The sequence below is a fragment of the Anser cygnoides genome, chromosome 6 (assembly GCF_040182565.1).
Source record: "Anser cygnoides isolate HZ-2024a breed goose chromosome 6, Taihu_goose_T2T_genome, whole genome shotgun sequence".
NCBI classification, from domain to species: domain Eukaryota; kingdom Metazoa; phylum Chordata; class Aves; order Anseriformes; family Anatidae; genus Anser; species Anser cygnoides.
Genome location: NC_089878.1, coordinates 19,321,487 through 19,337,370, shown reverse-complemented (window position 1 = coordinate 19,337,370; position 15,884 = coordinate 19,321,487). Strand labels below are relative to the sequence as shown.

Below are 15,884 nucleotides of genomic sequence, written 5' to 3'. Positions count from 1 at the left end.
AAATTTTTACAGCTGCCTTTTAAACCTCTGAAAATAGGGTTTATAATGGAAGTGCTGACACAACCTTATCTACAATATATCAGTGTGAACTGTACTGCTATAATAAGCAGTTATTATGTATGTGTAAAAATAATGAGAGCCAGTGTCTGAGGAGAGTTAATGTAAAATGCTAAGCAATTGTGGTTGGTTACACAGTATAGGTTAATATTCTTTCATATAGCTACACTTTTTCCCCTTTTGTCCTCCAGAACTCCTAATGAAAATTTTGATACCTGACGGTAATGATAAGCAGCCATTCACACGTCCTTTGTGTCAAGGCTAGAACATTAATGCTTTCCTTCATATAACATTTTGCATAGCCTAAAGCATCTATTAAAATCCTTTGTAAAATTCATGAAACAAAAGTGGTGGGTTGAGTCTAGTGGGAGAGCAAGTAAGCTGCTTATTAGCAAAAAGTCAAAAACACAGGGCCAATTACAGATCTGAACAAGAAGGGCTACAGAACAGCACGGGGAGTAATTCTTTCTTCAGCCCAATGGGCTCAAGTGAGAGGCAACCTAGATAAAAATATAGCAAATATTCTAAGCAGTAATTAAACTAAAATGTTTGGAGTTAGAAACAGCTCTATAACAACTGAAGGATATGCTCAAGTAAAACAATTGTCTGGTCTCACATAGATTCTAAATTGGAAGGATTTAAGACTGCTCCCTAAAGGAACGACTAAGGGGTAGTCGAGAGGAGCTGTGAGCTCAGGAGATATGTAAAAAATCTGTTTGGTATTTCAAATGCTATAAATTAGATAAAAAATGAGCTTTTCTACTGAACAAGCAACATAAAACTGAATAAACCACAATAAGATTGCCCTTTTTCTGTTATAAACTTGACATTAAGCCTGTCATGTTCAATGACAGCCTAACAGACCTCATTCTTTACCCTTTGGAATTTGAAAGATTGGCAGATGTCATGATTTCCTTAACATAAAAGACCTTGCAGATAATGTTCACCACACATACTTTTAGTTTCATAACTTCACTCTCCTACTTTCAGATTCATTGAGAAAAATTTCCAAATAAGACTTGAGATTTTTCTCTGGTCAATAATTGTTTCTGACCCTGAGGAAAATCTTTTATTGACAAAGGAAAAAACGTGACATGGGCAGCAATTTTTATGATTTGCTTTACTAGTCAAAACATGCCCTTACATTCATAATAATGAGCTGCTTTGCACAAAACAGCTCATTATTATGAACAGAGGGGTATAATATTGTTAAGTTCTTTGGAAAGCTGAGTCAAAGCAGAACTAGTTGAGGTTAGCTCTCAACTGGAAGCAGTTTTCTCTTTAAAACATCCCTCCTCCCCTTTAAAATCTTTTGAAAAAACACACGCTTATTTTTAAAAAATTGGAATGTGGCAAGAATCACAACTCACATTTTCTAACACTTGCTTGGTAAACTTTATGTGTTGTTATTCATTTACTTTTCAATGTAAGAATTGTTCCAAGATGTTCTATAAGTCAAGGTCGTTATGCAACTTCTTAGGGGGCCACTCTTTATTCCTGTGAATCTGAGAGAGAATTTAACACCTATTTAAACAAGGAAATCCTGCCCTGCATTTTTGCAGCCAAGCACTATCAAAATGCAATGAAGCTGCTGAGCTGTACGGTGGGAGGGAAGCAGGAAGGGTAGATGCTGTTGCAACCCATCCAGTGCAGCCAAGATCTCTGCTTGCATTCCCAGAGAAATATCTCAGGCAGACCAAGGAAAGGTCATCAGCTCACCTGCTTCTTGGTCAGAGAGTACTATCCCATGCAGAAGATTTGCCACAGAAAATCCTTTTGGAAAGCAAAGTGTTGAGTGGAGATCCAGTAAGTGCCCTTGCTCCCAGGATATGTGAGGATTTCATCCCTCCTGCTGTCCTCCAGGCCACACCTTCATGCTTGGATTTTGCCTGATTTCACTCAAAATCAGCCTGCAATCTCACAACAGATCTCTGCAAATCAAATGCATTTGTTAGCATTGAGGAACTTCTCCTGCCAGACTAGAGAGTGTACAAAAACCATGCCAAGCATTTACGATCTCTTCTCTTGTGACAGGTTTACCCCTTAGGAAGTTGTATCAGCCTCACCAGCTGCTCGCATTGAAGCAGACACCTGAGCCCATGTCTAAAAACAGACACAGCCACCCAACTTACATACAAAGGTAGATAAATAAACAAACTCTATATTGTGCCTCCAGCATACACACATCTGTCTACAAAATCAGAATCCCAGGAAGTGTGAGGTTGGCAGCAGGTCATCCAGTCCAACCCCCTGCTCAAGCAGGGACACCCAGAGCAGGGTGCCCAGGACCATGTCTGGGTGGCTTCTGAGGATCTCCAAGGAAGGAGACTCCAGAGCCTCTCTGGGCAGCCTGTGCCAATGCTCGATAACCCACAGAGTAAACAAGTGCTTCCCAATATAATACTGTCACCTTACTAAGATCTTCTGCATTAGATAAATAAATACTTCCATTCCAGGACTGATATGTTTTAGGGAAAGCTTTTAGGAAGGCCATCCACTCCAATGCCAGCAATGGTTAGCAAATTTTTTTGAGTTTTTAAATTCAAATTTACATGAGCTTATTGACTAAACATCCACGTCCTGTTTAAATCTAGATTTATTTACTTTTAATCCTGCCATAAGAATATTTGGATCATATACTTCTCAAACAGAATGCATTAATGCAGCATAATTAAAGAAATTGTAACGTGTCTTTCCCAGTCAATAGTTATAATAAAATAATCTATTTATTGTTATTCCTAGTTCTGATACACTTCACTAAATAGATTTGATATGCTCAGATTTTCACAATATGAATTTGTTTTTTTAAAAAAAGTTTATGAATTGGTCACATTTTATTATAAATGTTTAACTACTACCTCTTCAAACACAGAACGGTCTAATTAAAAAAAAAGAGGTTGTTGAAGAAGCATATAGCATGGATGACATAATTGCATTAGAATAAGGAAATCAATGGAGCCAACCAGCATTTCTCTCCAGTTAGCCATTTACATACATTAAAGTCACAATGTTGATAGGAGTAGCATAAATATGACTTAAATGTACTAGACATTATATTCAAAGGAAAAAAAAATCAAAACACAAAAAAAAAAACCTCTTTGAAATTATTCCAAATATAGCATCAAGAGTGTCTTGTGGCTTGCATTTGCAAAATGAGATTTCTTAAAATGCAATTAAAAAAAAAATACGTAGCACTGAACAGATAAAAAAAATCCAAGGCTGTATCTCCCTATAGTTTCACTAACATGTTAACCTACTTACAGCAATTAGTGCTTCATTAGTAAGGCTAACTAACTGTTGCTATGCCCTGTAATGATTTGCCAGGTTTTCTATATACAAGTGCATAATCAATGTTTTCCAATTACTGCTATAGTGCAACCACTATTTCAAATAAACTAGATAATAATACAAACCCATTACTGAATCTGGAGTAGCAGAGGCATTTAATTGCAAGGCAGTTCTTTTCAGCTTTTAAAATTTTTCACACTAATGAAGTGTCATACAAAAAAGTTGTATTGATTTTTCCACCACATGGCTTCAACCACAAATATGTAATTATCCCTTTTATATCTAGCAAGGGGATTAAAATAATCTATAGTATATAGCCTTTACTTATCCCTGATGGGTCTAGTAGTACTTTTACCCTTTTCAAAATATGCAGCTTTTTGATGAATGAACTTTCGGTAAAGTGTTGCTTTATCTGCTTTGTATCTCTACTTTTTTTAAGCCAGCCAGCATGCAAGGGTGGGAATTTTAACTCCTCAATTCTGCCACTAGCAGAAGGATAAGAAGCTTGCCTCGGCATTGCTGAAACCAGAACAAGTCTGCTGCAGAACCAGGACCACAACACCTAATTCTGGTGGTCTCCAGCTGGATGGTCCTGATCTGTTCACTTCAGAGACCAGGAAGGACAGATTTGGCTCATAAAACAACTTCTGGTATTTTCATATTCTCTACAGAGAATAGCAGTTCATGTATGCTACTCACATAACGTGCTTAGCTAAGTACCCCTCAATTTGCTTGGGAAGATACAAACTGATGCCTGAGTTCTGCAGGGGCTAGCAGGTCCTCTGCAAACAGAGCATCCCCTCTGTATGGAGGGCTCAGCCCCCAGGGCCTTGCTGGGAGCTTACCTTGGGAACACCTACACCTACAGCATTTGGGATTGCTCATTTTCCCAGCACTGATTGGATACTAGCATTTTAAATGTCATTTTAGAAAGAGGATGCCAGGTACAAATATGTCAAAGAAATTACTGTTCTACCAGATGAGACTAGGACATGTGATCAAAACTGGGTTGTTTTCATGGATATTCTACACATTCTTCTTGAAATGCTTGGAGATAAATTTATTAAAAATTAAATTAAAAAAAAAATAAACAACACATAGAATGAAGATAAAAAAGAAACCAAGACTGAAACACAGCTTTAACATGGAAAAGGTCATGTTCTGCACATAAGTAGGTCCAAAACTGCATCTCCTAGTAGTTCCACTAGCATGATAATCTACTTGCAACTGTTAGTTCTTCAGATGTTGGAGTTCACTGAAATTTGTTGGTTTTCTACATGCTGTAGAATATATATTTTACACAGAAATTTGTGCAAATTAGAAAGCATTTTGAGACCATATACAGCATAAAAGTAGGTGGATATTTAAAAAAATACAACTATATGTTAAAACTCAGAGAAAATAGAAAACTATAGTACAGCCATTGAATGACAAATGTTTTTGTAGAAGCAGGTATCATCTTTCCTAGACTTTTATTTACTTGAGGACCAAGCACCGAGTATCACCTAAGTGATGTGAAGAAAAAAAATATTTGTAGATATAATTAAATGATATTTAATTAATGATAAATATATTTAATAGACCACTTAGAAAAAAAATAAGAACAGTTGGAATTTGGAAAAAACAATTTAAATAATAGGAAATATTTAAAATATAATTACCAAATAGAGTAAAAAATAAAAAACAAGAACTGAAAGCCTGAAACATTGTAATGCTCATTTCTTTCCAAAATAAATGCATACTATTCCTGGCAGTATCTATATGGGTTACAAAATTTCTTTAGTAGGACAATGGACTGGAAAATCCAATGAAAAATTCAATATTTTAACCACAATAATAAAAAAAATCAACTAAACTCAAAACTATGTCCCGTCCAACTAAAGCTGAATAACACTTTTATGACTTTTAATACTGCATACCTCTCAGTATTGTGCTTTTCACTTTTTCAGATAGGTCAGTTCCATGTTTCTCTTTTATTTTTTATTTTTATAGAGTACAAGACATAATACTTCTCATCACAAATTTACAATAACACATTTCAGCATTATATCTTACTCAATTTTTCATTCTTCAGCATATAGTAAAAAAATAGTAAAGATAATTACATCATTTCTTCTATTTAAAACACCTTATATCACTTGCACAGGATAATGACTAAAATAGTGCACATAAGTTGAAAAAAAAAAAGTTCTCAGAAGTGTTTAAGAAAAAAACATACATGCACCTTGTGGAAGTGTTTCTAGGATAATAAAGGCCATTACCTTGACCGCTGACATGAAGCCATCAGAGTCATATTTATTGATGAAACTTTCAGCTCCCAATCTGCTGCACTGAATGAGCATCATACAGCTGTCAGCAAAGGCAGAGCACAGAAACAGTGATAGCTTGTGACATTTTTCTTTCATTATTTATGAAAACAAAATACCTTAGAATTAGTAGAACACAAGAATAAAAAAAAATTGGAATAGTCCCCTTACAGAAAAACATAAAGTACTTATCTTAACAGTACATCTCCATTACCAGAACCATTTGCAGATAAAACTGAGGACATTCATGAAGAATTAATTGATAATCCTTAAGCAAAACACTCTATATAAAAAGAAATGCAACATACCTCTTAGGCTGCCAAGCCCCAAATACGCCTGAAGTGAGAAAGACCTAAAAATAAGTGTCTGCAAAGCAATCACACCACGAGAATGCTCAGAGCTCCTTTTCAAGACCCTTTTAAAATTAATACCATTAATAAACTACTATTATAATTTGCATAATGTTGTAGGAATTGAGACAATTACATGAGAATTTAAGTATTACAATATCTCAAAATGAGAATTTTTCAATATTTTTTAAAAAAAACACCATTTTCACATTAGAAACAGGCAAATGGAGAAATGCATCTTGCTACGTCACACATCTTCCACCTCTCCCTTTTCTGCTGTTTGGACAAGCTACAAAACTGAATCTGTTTGGAGTTTCTCGGGTGTCAGTGCTCTTGCTCACAGACTGAGACAAAACACTGGGATACCGACCTCCACCACCCAGCATTGTGTCCCCATCCAGGGGGACGCTGCCAGCACCAACATAAGCTGGGCAATCATACAGCAACCCCACCTGCACCAGTTTTGGGGGCCCACTCAGATTTGTCCACCAGCAGCTGACACGTTAGCATTACTGCATCCAAGAATGACCCAGCTTGAGATAGTGGATATTTTATATCTCAGAATCACAGAATTGTAGGGGTTGGAAGGGACCACGAGAGATCATCGAGTTCAACCCCCCTGCCAAAGCAGGTTCCTTAGAGCAGGCTGCCCGGGTAGGCGTCCAAACGGGCCTTGAATATCTCCAGAGAAGGAGATGCTACAACCTCCCTGGGCAACCTGTTCCAGTGCTCCGTCACCCTCACAGTGAAGAAGATCTTTTGCATGTTGGTCCGGAACTTCCTGTGCTTCATCTTGTGGCCATTACCCCTTGTCCTGTCCCCACAAACCACTGAAAAGAGGTTGGCCAAATCCCTGACTGAAGATTGTAGTAGTGTCATGGTTCTGGGCAGCCTGCTGCAGGTGGCCCTTCTTGAGCAGGGACAGGGAGCAGGTGACCTTGAGAAGTCCCTTCCAGCCTCAGCATCTCCCCCAGATCAGCAACAGAGCACACCAAAAGTCATCCTGTGCATAGCTCTTTTCTGAGCGACAGATGTTTGGCACTAACCTGGTTAATCACGTGTAAAGTTGCTTTCTGAAGTCACACTGGTCACTCGTACCAGATCAATAGCTCCAGTAAGTAGCTGTGGTGCCCGTGGACGAGAGGCCCCAAAGGAAGACAGGGGCAGAGCAGGATGAGCAGCCACCTGGCCTCCTGCAGCAGCAGGACCTGCAGGGGCAATGCCTGGGCAAAGGCAAAGCCGCAGTGCATGAAGTAACAACAGGCAGTACGAGCAGGATGGGCTCAGTGAAGGGTAGAACATTTTATCGCCCATGAATTTGGCTTCCAGCCTTGAGATCAGCTGTAGGTAGTTCAGCATCACACCACTGCTTGAAGGGAAGAGTACCAAAGCCATTAAGAGGATGATTACTGTTCCAGCAGATCAAAAATAATGAATCAATCCATGTTTATAAAGCTCCATGGCTAGAATGTAGAAAAGCTTTCTAAACCAATACACTGTGGACTCCCAAATATAAACATACTCTCTCTGTTTATAATCTTCTTTGGATTTGTTCCTTTTTGCTGAATAGAGACTTAAAAACTAGACCATTTCTTCACAGTATTTTATAACAATCTCTGAAGTGGCTAAGATTTAAGGCAAAATGCTCAAACAGGTGATCTTTTCAAGACAGGCTGCACAGGAAGCTGAAGAAGTACTGTAAATTAAATATTTTTAAAACTACTTCTGCTATGAATGAAGCCATTTTTAAGAACATTGTATTTTTCTAAGGACTTACAAAAGTCACTACTACACAGTTGTACACTGTATACAATCCAGCCTACAAAGAAAAATTTTTTAGAAATAATTTTATAGAGAAATAATTATATATCCCAGTGTTCCTTAAAAGTATCGAAAGCATGCATGCTATCATCATTTAAGCAACTGCAAAAACTATGGCTTTTTTTTTCTGAATAGTATTTAAGAGAACATTTCATCAAATATTGTATGTATGCCTGTATAACATAGTTTAAATGTTTACCTACCTGTATAAGAGTGCAGACCAAATGGTGTGGCCAGTTTGGAGACTACCAGACTAGTGACTGCAGATGTCCTTCACTTCATAGACAGCTTAATGTGTCTTTGAGCCCAGAGTAAAAACTTCATCTACAAGTCCTGTGTTAGGTAAAAATAAATTTAAGCCTAATATAAGTATATGGTCAACTACTGAAATTCTCCTTTCCTTTAGCTTTGTTGGTTAAAACCTTGATTAAGTTGAACCCTGAGAAGCATCAAACCTCTGGTCCTCGCAGCACTTTGTCCAACACCACTCTGGATGCAGCTCACTGGGAGATTTACCAAAACGGAGGTCAGGACAGCAGGAACACCTAGGAATACAGTGGCATTTCCAACTCACCCTGTAATCTGTACCTGTTGCGTTTGCGGGTATGCATGGCTTGGATAAATAATAATTTATGCCAGGCTTTTTCCTCTTGTGACTTTAGTTTTGATATCACATCATGATTCAAAGCCTGGTGCACCATAAATTTTCTCCAAATGTGTAGTAATTCCTTGGCGCAGTCTAAAGTTATGATTCATTTATACTGGAGTGACAGCATAATACCTAGGTGTCAAAATCCATTAAAACTGTTCAATGTCTTCTGTTTATTTTTAGAACCAATTGAGACTTAACTGATGGTGAAAAATATACAGTCAAGTGTGTTTACTTCACCTTTACAAAGAATCCGTTATAGTCCCAATTAATTTGTTATTCCTGTCACAACAGGTACTGGATACTTCAAAACTGTCATTACCTTTTCTCTCTTTCTTTAGTTTTGTTTTTTTTTTTTTTTTAAATACATGACGGCCTCTGTTTATTTTTAACCCATTAGTAGGTAATGTTTTATTGTTTTGCAAAATAAGGTATTTCACACTATTTTCCATTTTAATTAAAATAAATGTGCTGAATAAACAGATTTCCTAACCAAGTGAAATTTACTGTGCTCAGATTTCTCTCTTCCTGTCACAATCAGGTGGTTTAGTGCTGAATTTAATGACCATTCATGGGATGATACATCTTGTACACTGGTATGATTGGCCAGATGGAAATTAAAAATATAATGCATGAGACAGTTACAAGCACCAAAATAGTTCTTAAAACAAATCCAAAGCAGCTTTTTCCATGTTAATTGTTAACAGTGCATTTTTGCTTGTAGAAAATTCAGAACAGGGCTTTGTAAAAAACAAAATGGGCTCTAAATCTCAGATCCAAGTGTCAACTAAAAAGCAATCAGCAAAACGTAAGAGCAGCTCTCTCTACATAGCTGTAAACATAATTTTAAAGAAGAGTGTTTGTGGTTTTTGTATTTGAGAAAAGGCAAGAGAAATACTCATGTGAGTGTTTTTGCAGTCTTTGCCCGTACAGAAATCAAAGCAGGAATAAAGTGTTGGGGGAGAGTAATCACAGAATAAAACTGGGGTTGAGTGAAAACTCAACTATATAAACATGCGTATCTTTATAACTATAAATATATATATGGTTGTGAGGAGAGGGAGCGGAGCTGCACTAATTTATAAAACTTGGGATTAATTCTGACATCACTCATCCAGCAGCAAAGGTCAGACAGACGAGGACATCACCAGCTGCTTGGGAAGGATGGGCCCACAGCCCTTTCTACCCCATGCTCGCCGGGCAGCAAAGCATTTAGGCAGATCACAGGCACTTTGCACATACCTCCCAGCCAGTCACCTAGTTACTGAGTTTATTTAGCTTCTAGACAAACAAAATACAGGAGTATAATTCCACACAGTACTTAATATTACTTAGAGGCATCATTGGTGACCCCACTGCTGCTCCAGCAGCATGGATTGTCATTCATTTTTGAGGTAGGTTAGCTCATTTGAGCAAAATGAGGCATCACTTTTTTATTTTTATCTGTTATAAGGATTTTATTACAATTTGGATGATTATACTCTGTAGTCATAACTATGTAAAATTAAGCATAAATAGCTTAACTGACTCATAGGAATTAGAAATGAAATAAGCCTATTAAAGTAACTCTATCCTCCTGTCATTATATTATGCTATCTACAGTATATTTTCCAGGGTCTTGAATTGTTCAGTTTTAAAAGTCTTAAGAAATAGGCTTTCACAATTTCCTTTCTACAATTGATCCCTAACCTAATAGACCTTACACTTAGGTAAATTTTTGTGATACTCAGTTTCATTCCAACTGGGTTTCCTTGATTCACCGTAAAGACCATACCAATATGCTCCCTAATTGTTGCACCTTTCCAATTTTTATGGGTTGCAGACATGCCCTCTACCCTCTCTACTGCTTTTGCTCTTGGGCAGGAAGAATGTCTTCCCTTAGGGCGATGGTGGCACAGAGCTCCTGCTTCATTGCATCTTTTGTGTTGTTTTGGTGGCCCAGGAGTCCCACCTCAGGGGGAGCAGTACCTCCTGCATCAGCTCAGCTTCAGAAGCAGATTTATTTTTTTTACTTTTTTTTTTTTCAAGCAAAGTTTTTTGCTTTTGCCATTTGGCTGGGGCCTGTGAATGTAATTTAGAGCTCTTTAATAACAATATCATGCCTAAAAACTGCAGCCATTACTGTTGGGCACTGCTATGACGGTACTGAAAGAAGGAATGTGTCCTGCTATTTACTAAAAACAGTTAGCAGTTATTACCCAACAATTTCTCCTTAGTTAAAAATTTCTGACTGAAAAACTGTGTCTGAGCTCTTAACAGTCTCTTGGAGTATTTGCAGATATGCATGTTGGCATTGAGCTCTTGCCTCCTGCCTTAGTTAAAAATCAAGAAAAACACATTTCAGTATGAAAAGAAATGGTGGTTTTTCCTTTGCAAGATCATCCACACTTAGGAGGGTGTCTTTGTGATTTTTTTTTTTTTGAACATTTTTGTAAGAGATCATTTTCAAACATTTTAGAGCAACTACGCCAAGTGAACGGCAGTGCTGCAGTAGGAGGAACAAGCAGTAAGAGTCTACAAGGTGCTGCAGAAGCAGCACCTTCCTCTGTGTTACTGCATGTGATTCCTTTCTTGGTCAAAACTCATTTTTTTTCCTGAGTCCCATATCTGTTAAATCACATCCATTTGTCCTCCCAGTTTACAGAGGTGGAGCTAATGCCTCTGACCTTGGCTCAAGTGACCAGTAGGTTACCCCTAACAGTCTGCATTGCCTTCATAGACAAAAATGGAACAGTTAAAAAATAACAATAATAAAAACCCACACACTGCATCTAAATTCTGTTAATCAAAATTCATTTCTTTGGAAAAAAAAAAAGTATTTTGTTGGTTGTGGGTTTTTTATTTGTTTTCAAAACCTATACACAAACCCAACGTGTCACTGTCAGTGAGCCATACTCTGGAGATGCGTGCTGGAAACTCACAAGTCTAAGCTCAGTCATGACCAGGAATGAAGTGGCCTACATTCATCGAAAGCTAACTGGCCTTAATTGTCTAGTTTCAATTCTCATCAGCCAACTCTGCCTTCCAACCCTTTCCCTTTCATAAAGCTACTTTTGTGCAAATGTAGATGTTCCCATAATGATGTGTAAAGGTCTATTGAAAATCTCATCACCATGCATTAGGAATGAGAAGAACAGAGCATTTTGATACATTTTCATGAAAAGTATATTAAATATTACAAAGCCATCAGAAAGTCATCTGCTAGTGCTAGCAGAAAACTAGAAAGATCACACAAATATTATTTTAGTAATCACATAACTGAATCTATTTTTAGAAAAGAGTCATTTGGTCTTGTTTTGAATATCAAATTATTGGACTGAAATAGGAAACTTGCAGGTGTCTGCAGAAAAACTCTAGCCACCTACACAACAGTTTTCAAGCATATGAAATACCACAATCAAAAAGGTATCAAGATTCAAATGGACACTTCAGCATATAGCTGAATTTTCAGCTGTAAAACCTTAAATTGCATGATCATAAATTCTAAGATAGGTCATTAAAATTTTCTCCACAGTTTGTCCGCAAGCTAAGAGGAAAATTTAGAAACAAGGTTGGAGACAGTTCACCAGCTTTCATGTCCTCCCCACTACAGACATTAACAATAGCTACTCACCCACAGCTGCTTGATGCATCTTAAAATACAAGTAAATACAGAGGTGCTCCCATGCAGAAGCCCAGGAGTTGCATCTGCAAGAAGTGCTTCCATGGCTGTGAATATCCTGGTCCACAAACACCACCACTTCTCTTCTTTGAATCTGCTGAAGAACAGAGCAATAGAGCATATTACTGAGGTCTTGCTGGCCTGTGGTTTTAGCATTTAACTGGTGACAGATTTCTTTTTTTTTTTTTTTTTTTTTGGTGTGTGTGTTTTGTTTCCATTGTTGGGTGGTTTTGTTTTTTGGGGGGTTAGCACTGATATTGCAATCCATATCTGTAGGAGACAGAGCAGGTAAGATATAGGAAACCTGTAGAATCAAAGCACTGGATAACACTTTTGGTAAAGAAAAATCATGTGTCCACCTAGATGTACCCAGAAGTGATGATTTGGTTACATTAGCATTCTCTTTCTAAGGTACAAACCTAGTAGAAAGCTGTCTCCAGTAAGAGGTGAGTTTTTCCACAATTCATTTAATTCACAAAGAATTCTCTTTCTAAAGAGGAGAAACTTAATTTTTGCCAGACATACCGAAGTACCAGGGCTCAGCCCATCTCACTGATTTCAGGCAAAATATGGTATTTGGCAGTGAAGCATACAAGTTTGAGTAAATTCCTGTAGAGATCATTTTTTGTTAATTTTAATTCATCAGCCTTTGGGATTTCTTGTTTTTTTTCAATTTGCAATGTAGCTATTTTTATTTAAGTGCAAGGAAAAGGTCCAACACAAGAAGAATGGCAGGGAAATACATGTGCAGCAACATATTTGCAGAAAACGTTTCAATTTTGTAATGAATTGGAAGGTTTCTCTAACTTTTAATGAGACCTTACTTCATTACATTTTTTTTCTTCTTTTCCCCAAAGACTTGCTCCAAACTATCACACGGCATCCTCCAGCTCTCACTGTGCAAGTCCACAAACAAGCTACATGCTTTTTTGCGTGCACAGTCATGGTCCATCATTATTAACGCCTCTCGTTGGATGGACAAGGCCCTTCATCATGAGCAGCCATCCATCAGCACTTGCCGAGCCAGCTCTCTCCTGACCTCTGCGGCAATCATGCTGCATCACGGAGGCCAACCACCTGGTTTAGCAGCAGAGCAGGGAGCAGGAGCCAGCCTCAAGATTAAGTGCGCTGCTTCAGGTTTCCATTCCCAGGAGCTGCACAGGCTGATGTTGTATTGATTGCAAAAGTTTACCAGTAAGTATCACAAACAACAATAGCCAGGTCAACGATCGGTGATGCCTGAATATGAATCCCCGAGGGGTGTCAGGTGCCGGCTCAGGCTCTGCGCTCGCGATGGCTGAGCGTGGGTTGGATAAGGCTCACAGCAAAGGGAAGAGTGAGAGCCTGCAGCTTGCAGTGACATTTAAGCAAGTTACATGTGGGAACGGAACGAGAGACAACGATGCAATTATATATTCCCTGGTTTCCCACTGCAGCAAACCCTGTCATGTCTCAGTGTTTATGTGTACAGCCGGTCCCACATTCATTGCACTAAATAGCTTCAGGTACTAAGGAATGGAAGAAGAATACACAAATGCAGGTACTGGTAAGCATAAACCAGAGATATGACACAGCAAAAAATGTTTCCAAGCTTCTCTTTTCCTACCAACCATATGGGTTTGGCACTGGGATCCAAAGTAGAAACTATTAATAAATTTGTGGGCTTGTTCTGAAAAAAACAAAATGACACAGACTTTCCAAATCCTGCTTAAATCTGTGGAATAAAACATTTATTTTGATGTTGTGAAATTCAGTAGTTGGGATTCAATGAAAAGCCTGTATTTAAACTATACGGTGGCTTATTTTTATCAAAATTAAAGCCCAGACTCACTGGGCGTCCTCTGGTGTGAGAACATATCCCACAGTCATACTGAAAATCTATTTTTAAAGTTTTTATGTGCATTCCTTTTAACGCCTACCTAATAACTCATATTTAAATCTGGAAGTGATACTGAGGCTTTATTTGATATGATCATTGTTGTATTAATGAGACATTTTGGAATGGTTATTAGTTAGAAAAATTTTTAAAAGTTCTCAAAAACTTGCAGTCAATTTGTTTTCCAGGCATTCCAATTTAACATGAAATATCCTTTATAAAATATGAAACATAGAACATTATAATCCATTTAGAGCCTAACACTTCAACCTATCCGAACTATTTCTCACAATACTGTTCCCAAGCATTTCATAATTTAAATAGCAGCAAAACATAGCTATCTGCACTAATTATAAAATTCCAGAGAAAGACATGAAAAACATGTTAAAACTATCTTCGTGACAATTTTTTTCTTAAACACTATGCCATCTGTAGACATTCTCTTCTATATCAATATTACTGTATATTACTCTCAGAAGCCTTCCTGCCGTAAGATAAGACAATCAATAATGCCTGCCATGAAAATGAAGACTTGCAACAGTTGTATTTTGCAAATAGAAAACCTACGCAAAGAGTTCTTACACCTGCTCACATTTTATTATGCTCACAAAATTCTGATGAGCAAATTGATCTAATGTGGGTTGTGAATGATTAGCAATTATCACTACACAGATCTTACCTGCTGATCTGGTGAATGCACTCCTATTCATCTGAACACCATTACACATTTGTTCATCTCTCTTCATATGGCAGGCTCCAAGGTGAGTTCAAATGGGTAGCCAAAAAGCATTTCCCCATGCCTTCCATGAAAGGCATACATTCTTCTCTGAAACACAGATAATTATGTGACTGTTTCATCACTGCAATAACATTCCAGGAATCTACAGAAATTCCAGAATTTATCTAGAACTCTAATAGTTCTAACCCTGGGTTTTAATTGTCCTGCTTAGAGATTAATTTGCTCCTAAAGTCTTTGGCCTAAATGTGTTTTAAACATTAAAAATAATTGGCAATAGGGCCTAACTGTTGCATTTAATATATTTTAACTACAGTTACCAATTAATTCATGGAAATTCTATGGCTGTGTGTTACGGAGATTAAACTATGGGATATTTTATCCTTTGCCTGAAAAAGAAGATAAAATAATTGTCCACTGTGCAACTACACAAATAAATGAACGAAACCTGAGCAAACTGACAAGCTTGTTATACAAACAGAAATAGGAACATGTTCAAAAAGATTTTAGTACCATGGAAACCATTGACACTTACTAGATTACAGCTCATATTACTGCATATTACCCTTGATGATACTTCCACTGTTCATCAGAGAAATATTAGTGTCATTGCAAGTCTGATTATGAAAATGTATTTAATACATTATATATATATACTTATGTAATTGTAGACCTCAAACATCACTTTTAAGGTTGTTGGTGGTTTTTGTTTGTTTATTTGTTTTATCAGAGACTGCATATTTTCACTATACTAGTTCAATGCTGTATAAAAATAATTGAATGAGAGAAAAAAATATATGGTATTATGTTTTCTTCTATGAGTATTCTGGAAATTGTTATAAAAGGTACAAGTTAGGTGAGTGAAATACAACAGAAAATGCATAGTCTTGCTGATTTTTTTTTAATTGGTTTTAAAAGATAAAGGTATGTACTTTAATATAAGATATAGGGTACAAACATTAATAGTACATAGTACATGAAACATTTTCTGAGATAATATAAAGATTTGGTTACAAGCTTGCTAGTTAGTTATATTATTTGACATTTGGGACTAGATCAAGTCTTACTGTTCTGATTAAATACTATTTTTATCTGCTCTATGGAAGCACTTGTACTGAAGTATTTGCAGTGCTTTCAGAT

General features: G+C 37.1%; 2 long non-coding RNA genes across 2 annotated transcripts; both read right to left on the bottom strand.

Moving 5' to 3' along the window:
• Positions 1 to 1,860: 1,860 nt before the first annotated feature.
• Positions 1,861 to 7,433, bottom strand: LOC125182516 (uncharacterized). The gene is made up of 3 exons (XR_007162473.2): positions 7,048 to 7,433; positions 5,607 to 5,694; positions 1,861 to 1,988 (listed from the first exon to the last, which is right to left on the bottom strand). It is a non-coding gene; the product is annotated as an uncharacterized lncRNA (long non-coding RNA).
• A 598-nt stretch (positions 7,434 to 8,031) lies between these two features.
• LOC136791167 (uncharacterized) lies at positions 8,032 to 14,984 on the bottom strand. Its single transcript, XR_010832639.1, has 3 exons — positions 14,688 to 14,984; positions 12,085 to 12,229; positions 8,032 to 8,155 (listed from the first exon to the last, which is right to left on the bottom strand). It is a non-coding gene; the product is annotated as an uncharacterized lncRNA (long non-coding RNA).
• Positions 14,985 to 15,884: the final 900 nt, after the last annotated feature.